The sequence below is a fragment of the Camellia sinensis genome, chromosome 13, assembly GCF_055761805.1.
Source record: "Camellia sinensis isolate YWXY chromosome 13, ASM5576180v1, whole genome shotgun sequence".
Taxonomy (NCBI): Eukaryota; Viridiplantae; Streptophyta; class Magnoliopsida; order Ericales; family Theaceae; genus Camellia; species Camellia sinensis.
In genome coordinates this window covers 55,764,406-55,781,878 of record NC_138973.1, presented here as the reverse complement: position 1 = coordinate 55,781,878, position 17,473 = coordinate 55,764,406, and positions in this window count along the sequence as shown.

The window sequence follows — 17,473 nt, the reverse complement described above, 5'->3', positions numbered from 1 at the left end:
AGCCGTCGTCAATCGCTGCTCACCGTCGTCGCTCGTTGGCCGCCGTCGTCCCCCCTTGCCGCTGCTTGCAGTCGATAGAGAGAGAGAGATAGTATTTTGGGAATTTTTGAAATTGGGGATATTTTTGTTAAAGGGGTTGGGGAACAAAAGGGGGGAAAGAAAGGAGGGAATTAAAAAAGCGGGAAAACGAAAAAGAAAAAGAAGAGGAGAGCTAGTCATTTTCTTTATTTTTTATTAAAATAATTTTTATTTTTATTTTTATTTTTATTTATTTTTTTGTAGTTAATGAAACTTTTTTTGTTTTTATTTATTTTTAGTTACTAAGGTTGAAAATTTATTTGTTTTATTTTTATTTTAATGAAAAAAAATTATTATTATTTTTTTATTTGGTAGAAGTAGAGGTAATTTTTGGGGGATTTTTGAAATTGGGAATTTTTTGTTTAAGGGATTGGGGATTGATGATTTGAGATCATGAGAAATAAAAGGGGGAAAAGAAATGGGGGAATTAAAGAGCGGGAAAATAAATTTTTTTTGGTTAAAATAATTTATTTTTTTGTAGTTAATGAATTTTTTTTTATTTTTCATTTTTTTTAATTACTAAGGTTGAAAATTTATTTGTTTCATTTTTATTTTAATAAATTTTTTTTTTTATTTTGAAGAAGCAAGGGTAATATTTTGATAAAAAAAATTTTGTCTGCGGCTCATTTTTTTTTTTTTTTTTGTTACTAAAAACCAGAAACTAATTTTTTGTGGTAGAGAAATGGAGCAACAGTGAAGGTGGTGGATAAGAGGTGATGGTCGTGGTGGTGGCGGCGGTAGCGGCAAAGGAGATTAGTGGTGAAGTTGTGGTAGTGGTAGAGGAGATGGAGTGGCGATGGTGGAAGAGAGGTAATGGTAGTAGTAGTAGTGGTGGTAGTAGAGTAGTGGCGATAGTAGTAGTAATGGTAGTCGTAGAGGTGAAGTAGCGACAGTAGAAGTAATAGTGGTGGTGGAATGGTGTTTGCAGTAGTGGTGAAGGTGATAGCAGAGATGGGTGGTGACAGAGAGTGATAGACAGAGAGACACAGAGATGAGGGAGAGAGTGATAGACAGAGAGACACAAAGATAGAGAGAAGAGAGATGAGCGAGAGAGATAAAGAGAAGAGAGATGAGCGAAAGAGACAGAGAGATAAATTTAAAAATAAGTCTTACAAATCAGATTTATTTACTCATAAGTCATGAGTGAATTTGTTTTACACACTTGGCCCTCGTTTTGATAATGAAATTTTTTTAAAACTTTTTAAATATATGTTTTGTGTCTGTAAAATGATTATTTCATTAGTACTAGTAATAATATTGAAAAATTTATTAAAATGATAAATAATTGGGATATTTTGTCTTTTATTTGTGAATTTTGATTTATTCTTAATTTATTAGTGTTATTGAAATATGATGATGTAAAAAGTATAAATAGTTTAATTGTACTTTTTAAAAGTATATGCATGTGAGAGGGCGAGGAAGAGATCGGTGAGAGGGTTTCACGAGCTCAGACTAGAGAGAGAGCGAGAGACAGACTGGGTGAGATTAGGGTTTTTTTTTTTTTTTTTGCCGGGGGGGCGGGGGGAATGGGAAAAAAATAAAGGGGGGAGCGGGAATGGAAAAAAATAAAAGGTATTATATATTTTGTAGAAATAGGGGTAATATATATTTTAATGAAAAATATTTTCCACTAACATAAAAATTAATTTTCTGTAGTCAATGAAAAATAAAAAATAGACACAAAGAGAGAAAGAAAGAGAGAAGAGTGATAAGTGAGAGAGAGAGAGAAGAGTGAGAGAAACAAACAGACACAGAGAGAGAAAGAAAGAGAGAAGAGTGATAAGTGAGAGAGAGATAAAGAGAGAAAGAGATATATATAGAGACAGAGAGACAAAGAGAGAAAGAGATAGAGAGAAACATATAGAAAAATAGAGAGAAACAAGAGATGAGAGAGATATATAGAAAGATAGCAAAAAGAGATGAACGAAAGAGAGAATAGAAAAATAGAGAGATAGAGAGAAGAGAGATGAGTGAGAGAGACAGAGAGAGAAAAAGAGAGATGAACGAGAGAAACAGAGAGAGAAAAGAGATGAGCGAGACAGAGAGAAGAGAGATGAGCGAGAGAGACATAGAAAGAAGACAAATGAGAGAGATAGAGAGAAGAAAGATGAACGGAAGACACATAGACAGATAGACAAACAGACAGAGAAAGAAGAGTGATGAGTAAAAGAGAGAAAGATAAGAGTGGTGGTAGTTGAATGGCATTTGCAGTAGTGGCAAATGTAGTAGAGAAGATGGGTGGTGAGAGAGAGATATGATTGAGAGACGAATAGAGAAAAGAGATAGAGAAAGAGACAGAGTGATGAGCGAGCAAGTGTGCCGTCGCAAATAGTTCCGTCTCATATACCCACTTTTCTTGTAGTGAGGAATGAGAAGGAGTTGTGTGTGAGAGTGAGATGAGAAACGGAGAAGGGTTAGGGCAAAATTTTGGGGGGAATCCCAATTTGAGAGGGACTTTCAAATTAAGATAAAAATTTTGTGAAAATATTTGCTGCTAATTTTTTTAGAGATGTGAAAAATAGATCAGGCTTGTTAAATTAATATTTTTTAATTTTATTTATTGCTTATACTTTTTAGTTTATTGGAGTTTTATGACCCAGTTTGTGAAAAAAAAAATTACAAAATTTAGAAATATTTAGAAAGTATAAATTTAAAAATAAGTCTTACAAATCAGATTTATTTACTCATAAGTCAATTGTGAATTTTTTTTACACACTTAGCCCTCGTTTTGATAATGAAATTTTTTTAAAACTTTTTAAATATATGTTTTGTGTCTGTAAAATGATTATTTCATTAGTACTGGTAATAATATTGAAAAATTTATTAAAATGATAAATAATTAGGATATTTTGTCTTTTATTTGTGAATTTTGATTTATTCTTAATTTATTAGTGTTATTGAAATATGATGATGTAAAAAGTATAAATAGTTTAATTGTACTTTTTAAAAATAATAAATTTATTATTAAAAATTAAATTCATCAGACTGACCTGTAACTATGCCTTTAAATTTTTGCAATGTAAAACTATCGACAAACAGCCAATAACAAGTTGCCCATTTTAGCATACCTTTCGCGTGAAGACCCAATTATTACAATTATTAAAAATAATAGTCTATTTTCAGAATTTAATTTCTTTTTATAATACAATTATTACATTTTAAAAATATTAATTTTTCAAAATTACCTTTTGATAGCAGGGCCGACCCTGCCCTAAGGCAGGTAAGGCTTGTGCCTTAGGCCCCATATTTTGGCCCAAAAATAGGGCCCTAAATTTAAAAAATTGTTATAGGTTCAACTTTTTTTTTTTTGGTTTTAAGATCAATTTAAAGGGCCCCAAATGTTTTATTGGGCACATGTATAATTTAGCCCATATTTATTTATAAATGTGTTTGGCCCATATTTATTAAAATGAAAATATATAAATAAATAAATAAAAAACAATAGGGCCCCTAAATTTGGTAAAACATATAAACATATATAACATAGGGCCCCTAAATTTGGCCCAAAAATAGGGCCCCTAAATTTGGTAAAATATTATAGGCTCAATGTTTTTTTTTTTTGGGTTTTAGGATCAATTTAAAGGGCCCCAAAATATTTTTTTGGGTCCATGTATGATTTACTCCATATTTATTTATAAGTGTAGTTTGGTCCATATTTATTAAAATGAAAATATATATTAAAAAAAAAGTGTTTGGGCTCAAGAAAAATAATACATACAATATATGGGCCCTATTTTTTTATTTTTTATTTTTACCTTCTTTATCTATTAGATTTTAGTGGAATAAATAATTTTGCTCAAATTTTTTTACCTAGGTCTTTATCAATTTTAATTGAATAATTTTTTCGTAATTTTTTTGTTCTAATTTTGTTTTATTAAATTGTTTTATTTATAATTTTAATGATTATATGTGTAAGTAAATTTTTTTATGGTTACAAACAAATAAAAAAATTGTAACTTATCGTTTTTATTCATGAATTTTTTTTCAATATAAAAGGGCCCCAATTTCCGAAATTCGCCTTAGGCCCCGACGAACTCAGGGCCGGCCCTGATAGTATATTTTTTTAGAAATATCAATTGTCATAATTGTTCTGTTTGTATTATTAATGGATTTAAAAAAAGGACAAAATAAGAAATTTTTATTATTTTAATAATTAATTTTTTAAAAAAATTAATATTTTTAGATAATAAAAAATAAAATAAGATATTAATAATTTTGGATGGTGGGTGTACAACCTAAAAATAAAAATAAAAATAAAATAAAATAACTATTTTGTTTAGTCAAATTTTCAAGTGGAGACTAATGGTATTGTTATTAATAAAATAAAATAACTATTTTGTTAATTTTTTTATTTTCATTCGGCTACCAAAAAATGTAGTAGCCAAAAGTAGGCCTTTGGCGACTAAAAGGAATTTTGTCGCCGAAACTTAACATTTGGCGACCAAAATTTTGGTCGGCAAAGATTAAAAATTAATTTTTTTATTTTCATTCGGCTACCAAAAAATTTGGTAGCCAAAAGTAGGCCTTTGGCGACTAAAAGGAATTTTGTCGCCGAAACTTAACATTTGGCGACCAAAATTTTGGTCGGGAAAGATTAAAAATTAATTTTTTTATTTTCTTTCGGCTACCAAAAAATTTGGTAGCCAAAAGTAGGCCTTTGGCGACTAAAAGGAATTTTGTCGCCGAAACTTAACATTTGGCGACCAATATTTTGGTCGGCAAAGATTAAAAATTAATTTTTTTATTTTCATTCGGCTACCAAAATATTTAGTAGCCAAAAGTAGGTCTTTGGCGACTAAAACTCATTTTGTCGCCGAAACTTGACATTTAGCGACCAAAAGTTTGGTCGGGGAAGATTAAAAATTAATTTTTTTATTTTCATTCGGCTACCAAACAATTTAGTAGCCGAAAGGTACCTCAACGGCTACTAAATTTTTATTTAGTCGCCAATTGTCATATGTTTAGCTACTAAAAATTGTTTTAGTCGCCAATTGTAATATCTTTAGCTACTAAATTTTTTTTAGTAGCCAATAATCAACATTCCCCTACTAAAAAAAATTAGTAGCTAAAAAGTTGACTTTTGCCGACTAATATTATTTTTGGTAGCCAATTCCGTGACTTTTGGCGACTAAATTAGTTTTGGTAGCTAAAAGTGGTCGGCAAAAATGCTTTTTCTTGTAGTGTGGTGGCAGATGGGTGGTGGGTGGTGATGGGTGGTGGGTGGTGGTGGCGGATGGGTGGTGGTGGGTGGTGGTGGCGGATGGGTGGTGGATGGTGATGGGTGGTGGTGGTGATAAGTTCACCATTTAAAAGTGTAACAAATAAAAAATAATAATAATAATAATAAGAATAAGAATAATAATAACAACAACAACGACAACAACAACAACAACAACAATAATAATAATAATAATAATAATAATAATAATAATAATAATAATAATAATAATAATAATAATAATAATAATAAAATAAATTAAAATAAAATAAAAAAGTAAATTATATTTTATTGTTTTATATCACCCGATTTTATAGCAAAATATTATTTTACATGAAAAATGTGTAAAAATTCGCTGAGTACATCTTAAAGTAAGGGTGTATAATTTGTGTAAACTCTGGGGTATTCTTTTTAATTTTCTGTACAGAAGTTTATATTAACTTCTTTTTTTTTTCCTTTTCATTAAAAAAAAGAATGTTTATTATTAAATATTATTAAATTGTAACTTGTTTTATTTAATTTCAAAACATCAATTTAATTTTATATTATAATTGATGTAGAAAAATTATTTAATAATTGTGTAATTTTTATTCATTTTATTCAAATGAAGGATTTCGTAGAAATTTATGAATTACTATTTATTAATTTTTGTACAAATAATTTTTTCAATGCATAATCTTTTTGCACAGATTGTTATAACATTATAACTATGTAATTAAATGATTCCAAAAAAAATCCGTCGTTGTTATTCATTACGTGAATAGAAAAGTTTATAACAAAATAACAAAAGTAAAACAATCACAACAAAACTCACCAAATAAATAACCAAAACAAAAAAAGAGAAAAAAAATATAACCACCATATCTGTGAACCATTTTACTTGATTTTTAAACAAGTTAAGCATCCTTGTCAAGTGGTGTTGGAGGTGGAGGGAAATGCTGATGGTACAGCTGAGTGACTCGATGGTCAATCAGATCAATGCAGTTCCTTGTCAGTTCAGCGTGTCTCTCTGAGTCTACACGAAACTCACCAAATTGATGAATTAGTGAGTTCTGAGCGGTGGCAATTTCATCGAACCGAGTACCAAATTCATCGAACCGAGTACCCAATGTATTGAGTTGATTAGCCATTTGTTGTTTCCATTGTAGGCGCTGATTGCACCGTTCTTGTTCCAAGGCTAAATAATCAGTCTAGTAATGGGGTTGTTCATTTGATGGCATGGTATTATCATTGGGTTCTTCCTCATCAGGTATTGGTTGATTTTCAAGATTAATAGAGCCCATCAAGGTGTCAGCACCACCAGCTCAGGTCAGTGTATACTCAGAAATTGGTGAAGTGATTCTGATCCATCCTTCACCTTCAAGGTTCACATCATGGGCTTTGAAAATTATGGTTAACAAAACTCCAAAAGGTAGTGACCGGCCACTCAGAGTATCCAATTTTGCAAGCATCATTTCTTTTAGTAATATAAAGCATAAATCTAATTTTTGTCTAATTTCAAAACAATATAACAAGTAAACTTAAAAACATGAAACACTATTATAATGTCCTTTTTGGGAGTGATATTTTCAACTATCCATCAATGGAGAATACGAATGTGAGGTTTTAAATGGCTGACTTGAAAATTAGTGCTGCTAAATCGGTTGTCACAAATTGTGGTATAAATCTGAGTGACATCATCAACAATTTTTTCTAATGCGGTCTCATTTTGAAAATAACATTGTAAATCTCCTGTTTCGACTCCAATAATTTGTGCAAAACGACGGAGAGAGGGTGTGATTCTTTTCCCCTTAACATAAGAGGTAAGACTGAACGGTTCATTTTGTTGGTCACCCAGTGTCAAGTGAACATAAAATAATCGTAGAAGACGGGGATATATCTTATTTGGCAAATTATTTAATGGTAACCATCCCATTGCATCTAATTTGCCAAGTAAGAGTGAATCATATTTAGAAGGTAGTTTTCCGTTTCTCCCCGTAATAATTGGTCGAGTAATGAAATGTTCATAGGCTTGTTCATAATGATATGTTGCAAAATCATTAGTTGGATAGCCATCATGTTGTTGCTGTGGTGGTGGTACAGGGTTTGAGGATTCACCAAGTTCGGGCCTGGTTCGTTTTGTTCTTGGCATGATGACTGCAAAAGTGAAAGAAAATTGTATATTAAAACATATGAGAGGTAAAAAATATGTATGAAAAATATATCAACCATTAGTACATTTTTGTGCATACAAACTTATTTTTATGTAAAAAATAAATATAAAAAAATTTGGTGACAAAATTTAATTAGGCAGATGCTATAGAAACAGATTTTTATAAATAAAAAAAAAACCATAGGGAATGATCTTTCTCATTTATATTGGGTTTGTTTCATTCAGTTTATTATAACTTAGAAACTGATAATCAGAAAAATAAATGATAGTGTGACAAAATTAGAACAAAAATCAGAAAATATAAAAGATGAAAATGGAACAGATATGAAACAAAGTGAACAGATACGGAGGTGGAATGGTGACTGGGCCGGGATGACCGGCCAGTTGTCCTCCTCTTCCCTCCCTCACTCCCTCTGCAGCTAATGTCTGAAGCTAATATGAAGATGAACTGGCATCAAAACTAACCTGTAAATTATGGAAGTGGAGAAGGAGGACCTAATGAGATGGTAAATATGCTTCTATTTCTCTAATTTTTGTTTTCTGATGTAACTGGAGAAGGTGTTTCTGAGATGGTGAAGTTGGTGTGGTAAACGGAATGAGATTCAGATTTAATAGAAAGGGTGAGGTTCAAAAGGTTCAGCTTGGAATTTTTTTTTTATTTACTTTTTATTTGTTAAATATTATTTGATTTTAATATTATTACTTTTTATATATATATATATCACATCCGTGTACTAAGTACACAGCTGCAGCCTCTCCTTTTTCTTTATCTCAGTGTTGAACACACAGCTATGAAACAATAGGGGGTAGGTAATAAGTAAGTGAAATTACTATCTTACCCTTTATATTTTATTCTATGTAATCGCTTTCCTTTTAAGTCAAGAGGGGCATAATAGTCATTTTGTATGTCAATCCCACAATTATATGAGCTCAACGGGTACAATAATGCATTGCGTTTCTGTTGCCACTTATGGACGAAATTCATAACATGTAATAAATGAAAAAAAAATGGATAATGTTTTGTAAGATTTACGTTATGATTTATATTTTAAAATATTAAATTTAGTGTATTTATTCCTTCTTTATTAATATGTATTTTCAAAAATTGTTGACTTTAACAAAATGTTAGAAAAAAATTAAAAACGTATTTTACAAATGAATTGATAGAAAAATTAATTGGCAGAAAATAATTGACATAGGTTTATTTTAAAATGAAAAAATTATTTCGAAAAAACAATTATTCAAAAAAATTACAAAATAAAAAATTAATTGACAAAAAAAATCAATTTTTAATTTCAGTATTTTAAAAATAGTTTGGTTATTATTGTTGATAAAAAATATGAATATCGATATATGAGTTGTGTGTTTGATGATAAATTATTGGTTGAATTAAGTTTTGAAAACTATTTTCAAAACACATCACTAAACAAATTTTCACCTTTCACATGTCACATCAAACTTTCAAAACTTAATTCAAAATACATCTTCAAAACACAATTCAACACTCTATTTAAAAATCATAACCAAACAAATTTTCTACACTCAAATCATAATTCTACAACCCACAAACTCAAAATACAACTCATACTCTCAAATCACATTTACAAAACACAACCAAACGCAGGCTAATTTTTTATTTTTTATTTTTGTGGCTATTAAATTATTTAGATTATTTTATTTGGCACATTAATAAAAATTCAATGGTAAAATAAATATATTTTTTAATAAATATTTTAATTTAAATCCTAATATATATATATATATATATATTTTTTCATTTATATTTTTTTAATTTTATTTTATTAATTTTATTTTATAACTAAAATAAAATAAAATTATAATAAATATTTGATAAATAGACCGATTGGATTAGGCAGAATTAAAAAAAACTATTTCAAACCTAATTTAAATATTAAATAGATACAAAATTTTAATTTAACCATATTTAATAAATAAGATAATTTTTTAAAATCTTAAAAATATAGAATTGAATTGAGGGAGCTGGGCATCGATGCCGCCACTCGGTCCAATAAGTTGCCACGTCTCCTTGTTGGTAAGCGGTCAACAAGCTTACGCTGTAAACAGACGTAAAATTGAGCAACGCGTCATGTGTCGTATAATGGAATCTATCTATCTATAATAAGTTAAAAAGTTCAGAGAGAGCTTGGGATACACCATAAAAGTGTTTTTTTTTTTTTTAAATTATATTTTTTTTATAAGAAATTAAAAAATATGTTTATTTAGATTATTCTAAATTCGTCCTAAAACTTTTATGGGAAATTTTGTTTTGCCATCTAAATTATATTTCGATAATCAATTTAAATCATGTACTTCTTATAATTTTAATTTTACATTTAAATTATTTAATTTTAGATTAATTTCACTCCTAGTGTCAACTACTGTCTATAATTAGACAGCACTTGTTATCGTCTTCATTTGAGATTTTATTTTACCTCCAAATTATCTCCAAAACTTCAATTAGACCCCTAAACAATGAAATTTAAGGATCTAATTGATATTTTTGAGATAATTTAGGAGACAAAATAAAATTTCGGAGCCACGTTATTAATTTCCATTTGATTATAAACGACAATTAATGACAAGGATAAAATTGAACCAAAATCAAATAATTTAAGTGTAAAATTAAAATTGGAAAAAGTACAGGAATTATTTTGATCATTGAGATATAATTTGAGTGGTAAAATGAAATTTCTTTTAAAATTTATCATCTTACATTACTATAATTTTTAAACAGAAAAGAAAAAGTATGTATTATATGTACTGAGAGGAAGATTTATGATCTGGAATTGGGCCGAGGTAACGGCCGAGCAGGTTGAGAGCTTAATGGTGTATGGGGCCGAGATGACCGGCGATCCGCCCGGAGATGGGCTGCCAGGAGTTGGGCCGGGCAGGAGTTGGGCCAAGTATGTGCCGCCCCAAACCGTAAAGAAGCTGCTCGGCAAGGCAGTGCTCGATTGGACCGAGCTACTTGATCAGGCGATGGTGGAGCTAGTCAAGCTGAGTGACCGGCGCCCAGAAAGGCGTGGTCAGCCGAGGTAATCGTTTGATCGACAGGAAGGCTGACCACAGGAGGTGCCCCGGGCTAGGCTTTGCCGAGATACCGCCTAGCCCGGTCCTCCTTGGGCTTAGCCAATGAAGTGCTTGGGTATGAAGCACAGCACGGCCGTGGATAGAGTAGCTCGGCTGCTGAGCTCCAGCTGAGAAGGCAGGCAGTTGAGATTAGGTGATGTTCAGCAAGGTTTACGCTGACAGATGGGATAGCGGAGCCACGTATCAGGAGATGACTGGGAGTATATGGGGCGCAGAGGGTATATAAGCATGTCTGCGCCCCCCATACGCAGGACGAACACTTTTGTAAGGAACTCCTGCACAAACTCTCTATCTGCTCTCCCTAAGGTGTGTGCTAATTAGATCGTCGGAGGGGTTTTTCGGCCACACACCGCCGGGTAGCTCACCTTCATTGTATTTTCAGGTGATCGGACAGAAACGGAGCTTGGAAGAAAGGAGTACGGGCTTGCTGAAATATTTGCTCCCCGCACAATTGGCGTCGTCTGTAGAAAATTTGACAGACAAAACCTTGTCTTCCAGGCTCGTCTGATTGCCGTCCATGGCGAACAACGAAGAGTTTCCGTTGTCTGCCATAGACGGAGCCACCCTGGAGTTCACCCGAAGGAGAGAAGGACCTCCCGTCACCCATCCAATGGCGGACTTGGAGACACCCACCGGAGGACAATCAGGAGACGTGCGGGATAAGCACGGAAGAAGTTATGGCCACTCACGAAGTCCAGACAGTCATCAGCGGCAGAGAGAATCACATGCCCGACGTCTGGAACACAAGTTGAGGGACCAAGACGCTGTCATCCGGCGAATGGCGGCGGAGATGGAGGAGCTCAAGCGGCATGTCAAAGGGAAGGGTGTAGCTGGAGTGGGTGACCACAGTGAACGCACCCCATCCCGCCGCTCAGGCAGTCAGAGTCAGCGACGCACTCCATCCATCTCTATTACCAGAAGTTACCAGGTTGGTGATTCCGACGCGCATGCAGAGAAGTCTAGCGCGCAGGATAGCACATACCAGCCCTCGCGTCCGGTGACGACGTCGAGGTACTCATATTCTGCTCACTCAAAGGATTTGCGGGCAGTCTTGAAGGAAAGAGCTCGCCGTCGAGAGGCACAAAGGGTGCCGGCGTTTCAACGGCTATCCTATGGGGTTCACGCCAGCGAGGAGGTCGGAATGCCTCCACCCCGCCAAGCAGCGCCACTCTTTGTAGATACGGACCTGGCCAGGCTGAGTGCCACCCTTTTTTCCCCGAAAATAGAAACAACATCGCTTCCGGCAGGCTTCCACCAGCCTAAGTTCACACTCTACGATGGAAAAACTAATCCTTACATGCACGTAAGCCACTTCCGACAAGTTATGGCCGGACATCGGAGAAATGATGGGCTTATGTGCCTTATCTTTCCGTCAAGTTTAGGCGAGCTAGGCTTGAAGTGGTTCGAGAGGTTACCGGAAGCGAGCATGCAAAGGTGGCACCAGTTGGCCGAACCCTTTGTGACGCGCTTCAAACCAACACTAAAACACCAAAGGAAGTCGATCACTTACTAAGTGTCAAGATGGAACCGAGCGACACACTGAAGGCATATAACTCCAGATATTGGGAGACCTTCAACGAGATCTTGGATTGCCCGGTCAACCTTGCAATCACTCAATACAAGCATGGTCTCCCGGTCGGACATAGACTGTGGGACTCGCTCACCATGCACCAACCGACGTCCATGGGCCAGCTCATGCAGCGCATCAATGAAAACATCCGGGTTGAGGATGATGCGTCAGCATCTACCGTGAAGTCAACTCCGGTAGAAACAGACAAGAAAACGGCAGGCAAAGTGCACGCAGTTGGGCGAGAGTCCAGCCGCTCAAGTGACAGAGCAGAGGAATCAAACCGTGGCTCGAATCGTGAGAACCGGGGTAGAGGACGTCAGAACGACCGGGATGACTACACCCAAGATGATGTTGCGGATGCCAACAGAAGATTGAAGGCAAGGACTGGCATCACCACGGTCTTCAAGATTCCAATTTATCGCATACTTAGTGAAATCCGAGACGAGGAGTATGTCCGGTTTCCTGCTAAGTTGGGCGATGGACAGAAGGGCTACAATCCGCGGTATCGTTGCACATTCCACCGGGAGAGAGGCCACCGGACTGAGGATTGTTTGCCTTTGAGGCAACACTTAGAATAGCTAGTCGCGGTCGGGCACCTCGACCTTTACATTGATGGCGGCGTAAAGCCAAATCAGGCTCCGGTCGATCCCAGGGGACAGGATGACCGAGACGCACCACCACAAGGGGTTATTAATGTCATCCACGGCATCATGGAACCGGAGCGTGTTTGCGAACTCCAGGGCATGATAAAAAAGGCAGAACATATGAGGGAAGTTTTGTCAGTACAGCCTGCCATCAAAAGAGGGAAGACTGAAGAAAAAGACGCGATTAGTTTCACCTCAAGGGATCTAGAGCGTATCCAGACGCCGCATAACGATGCCCTAGTAGTAACACTACGCATCACAGAATTTGATGTTAAACAGATCTTGATCGACCAGGGAAGCTCGGTCGAGATCATGTATTTTGATGCGTTCAAGCAGCTTAAACTCCGAGAGACAGACTTGGCTCCGGCAACTTCGCCACTGGTTGGTTTCAACTCGCAACCGGAGTGGCCCTTGGGAAAGATTATCCTGCCGGTCAAAGCGGGATCCGTGTCAAGCAAGTGGAGTTTTGGGTGCTACAAGTGCCTTCGACGTACAACCTTATCCTTGGAAGGGGATGGCTTCACGCTATGCAAGCTGTAGTGTCGACCTACCACCAGGTAATGAGATTTCCCTCGGCTATGGGGGCAATCGAGGAGATCTGGGGGGATCAAGTTATGTCCAAACAGTGCTTCGTGGCCGTGAATGGCAGCCGGGCTGCCAAAGGGTTCGTGCAAATGATAGAAGGACCGAAAGACTGAGGAGTTCTGGAGGACGTGGGCACTAAGGCAGATGACAAAGCTGTGGAGGACCTGGTTGAGGTGCGACTCGATATATAGCGGCCGGATAAGTTCTTCCTACTCGGTTCCAGCCTTACTGCCCAAGAGAGGACCGAGATGGTTGAGTTTTTGATTACCAACATCGAAATCTTCGCATGGTCGCCTTACGACATGCCTGGCCTCGATCCAAGTTTTATCTGCCATCACCTCAACGTCTTCCCTGGAGCAAAGCCAGTCATCCAGCAAACGAGGAGATCGACACTGCATCACGCCGAGGTAGTTGCAGAGGAGGTGAAGAACCTGCTTGAGGCACGAGCAATTCAGGAAGTGCACTACCCTCGGTGGATTTCCAACACAGTAGTGGTGCCCAAGAAGAATGAAAAGTGACGAGTTTGTGTCGATTATAAGACAGTCAACCGAGCTTGTCCCAAAGATAGCTTCCCTTTGCCGTGAATTGACCAGCTTGTGGACTTGACAGCTGGACATAATAGGCTCAGTTTCTTGGATGCCTACCGCGGCTACCATCAGATCGCCATGCGTGGGCCTGACCGAAAGATCGCCTCTTTCATGACTCCAAGGGAACTCTTCTGCTACCGAGTCATGCCTTTTGGTTTGAAGAACGCCGGGGCAACCTTTCAGAGGATGGTGACCAAAATGTTTGCTCCTTTGCTTGGCCGGACAATGGAGGCTTACATCGATGATATGGTGGTAAAGAGCCGACTTGAGGCAAACCATTTGTCCGACTTAGCCGAGATGTTTGCCATTCTAAAGAAGCACAAGCTGCGATTGAATGCGTCAAAATGTGCCTTTGGCGTGGGGTTCGGAAAATTTTTGGGGTTCCTAGTCACGAACCGGGGCATCAAAGCAGACCCTACTCAGATCAAAGCCGTGCAAGAGTTGAAGCAGCCCAGCTCGGTTAAGGACGTGCAACACCTGGCCAGGATGGCTGCCGCGCTTAATCGGTTTATAAGCCAGTCATCAGATTGCTGCCGCCCTTTCTTTCAAGCTTTGAAGTCAAAGTTCTCGTGGGACGAAGCGTGCGATCGAGCTTTGGCCGAGCTCAAGGAATATCTGTCTACTCCGCCACTGTTGGTTACACCAAAGCCGGGTGAGGAACTCTACCTTTACCTTGCCGTCTCCCAGCACGCAGTCAGTGTGGTGCTAGTCCGCGCTGAAGGAATCAAGCACCTCCCAATTTTTTATGTCAGTAAGACCTTGCTGCCGACTGAGACGAGGTACTTGCCGCTGGAAAAGCTTGCATTGGCGTTGATGATGGTTTCAAGGAAGTTGGCGCATTATTTTCACGCCCATACCATCATCGTACTGACCGAGTTTCCCCTTAAGGCCTTGTTTGAACGGGCGGACTTTTCAGGCCGAATTCTCAAGTGGGCGGTCGAATTGGGACAGTTTGATGTAAAGTTCCAACCGCGCACAGCCATAAAGGCCCAAACTTTGGCCGATTTCGTTGCTGAATTCTCGCCAGGAACTCATCCGGTATGCCCGGTCGATATTGCCGCGGCCGAATAAGGGACTGCAAGCCTGACCGAGATACCACAACTGGGTGGAGTTGCTGACGCGGAATTTGCGCGCCCCACCGTAGTACCCTCAACTTGTACAATTCAACCAACCGGTGACGCGATGACGGAGTCGGGTATTGTTGTCCCACCCACTCTGTCCGGTATAGCGTCATCAGAGGGTGAAGTGATAGAACTACTCAGCACCGAGCCTGCGGCCGACATAATACCGCAACCTGGTGATTCGCCTACGGACTTAGGCATTGTAGACCGACTTGCTGAGTCCGGTGCCGAATCACCAAGGGGGGCTGGAGTGGAACCGATCAACACGGAACTTGAAACCAGGCAGCCAAGGAACCGTGATCCCATTGCCCTTCGCAACTCTCAGGACCCATCAGACTGTTGGAAGCTTTTTGTAGGGGAAATGTGGAAGCTTTTTGTTGATGGAGCGTCCAACCGTCATGGTGCCGGCCTAGGTATCGTTCTTATCTCCCCGGATGGCCTAACCATTGAACATTTTATCATGCTTGGCTTCCCAGCATCTAACAACGAGGCTGAGTACGAGGCCCTTCTCGCAGGGCTCAAGAGCGCTATTCAAATGAAGGCTGCCGAGCTATTAATGTACAGTGATTCCCAATTTGTGGTTAACTAAGTATCTGGGATTTATGAAGCAAAGGACGACAGAATGGCGAAGTACCAAGCTCTGGTCAGGGCGCACATCAAGTAGTTTCAAGCAATCAGAGTCCAGCAGATTGGCCGTGAAGAAAACAGCCGAGCTGACGAGTTGGCCGGCCTCGCTTCGATGGTAGATAGTACGTCTCCAAACCCCCTGTTAATTGACTTTCTTCCACGGCCAAGCATTGAAGACGCCGGGTAGACGGATGTACTCTGCGCCGCGCTAGGTCCTTCCTGGATGGACCCCTTAATCTTGTTCCTCAGAGACCGGACTCTACCAACCGACAAGAAAGAAGCACACAAAGTCTGGGTGAGGTTAGAGCGGTTTTGGCTCTCTCCATCTGGTGCGTTGTATAAAAAGTCCTTTACTGGTCCTTATCTAAAGTGCGTGCACCCGAGTAGTATGGAGGCCTTCTTGTACGAAATTCACGAAGGCATTTGTGGCAGCCACATAGGGGGCAGGTCTTTGGCCTACCGAGCTATTTCGCAGGGATACTGGTGGCCGTGCATGCAGGCCGACGCACAAAAGTACGTCCGTAAGTGCGAAAAATGCCAAAAATTCGCCCATCAGATCCATTAGCCTGCTAGAGAACTTCTTCCCCTCACCAGTCCTTGGTCCTTCGCCATGTGGGGGCTAGATATAGTGGGGCCACTGCCAATAGCACCGGGAAATCGGAAATTCTTCATTGCGGCCACAGATTGCTTCACGAAATGGGTTGAAGCTGAGCCCTTGGCAACAATCAAAGAAAAAGACGTGAAGCGGTTTGTCTGGCAGAACGTAGCCACACGGTTTGGCGTCCCCAAGATCTTGATCTCTAACAACGGCACCCAGTTTGACGGTCGCCTATTCAGAGGATTTTGTGAAGATTTGAAGATTGAATTCTACAACTCCACTCCGGCTTACCCGCAGTCCAATGGTCAAGCCGAGGCATCGAACAAGACTATACTAGATGGATTGAAGAAACGGCTGGAGAAGGCAAAGGGAAAATGGGCTGAGGAATTACCCAGCATCCTTTGGGCATACCGAACAATCCCGCGGCGATCTACCAGGGAAGCTCCATTTGCTTTGGCTTATGGCATGGAGGCGGTCATACCTTTGGAAGTTGGCATGCCCACCCTAAGGAGCGAGAGTTTTGAGCCCGAACTGAATGCCGAGGCTATTGCCCTAGAGCTGGACCTAGTAGAGGAGCGTCGGGAGAAGGCCCTCATCCATGTGGCCACTTACCAACAAGAGCTCTCAAAGAAGTACAACAAGACGGTCCACCCCAGACTGTTCAAAGTTGGTGATTAGGTTTTGAGAAAAGTTATGGGCAACACCCTGGTGCCAGGTGAAGGCAAACTAGGGGAAAATTGGGAAGGACCCTACAAGATCACCAGTCTGGCGGGCAAGGGGGCTTACCACTTAGAGGATCTAGAGGGAAGAGCAATACCCCGGCCATGGAATGCGGCCAACCTGAAACTATATTATTTCTAAGCTTTTGCTTTCTTTTCTTGTGCAAAGGAATTTTTTGGCTTGCACTTCAGAATGTAATTCTTTTTGTCAATATATCGAAGTAATTTTGCTTTAGCACTTGGACTGTTGTTTTAGTGTAAATTCCGAGATGATTTACTCCGGTTGAAAGAGTTGGTGTTTTGTCCAACTTCAGATTCCCAACCGAGATGATTTACTCCAGTTGGAAGAGTTGGTGTTTCGTCCAACTTCAAATTCCCAACCGAGATGATTTACTCCGGTTGGAAGAGTTGGTGTTTCGTCCAACTTCGGATTCCTAACCGAGATGATTTACTCCGGTTGGAA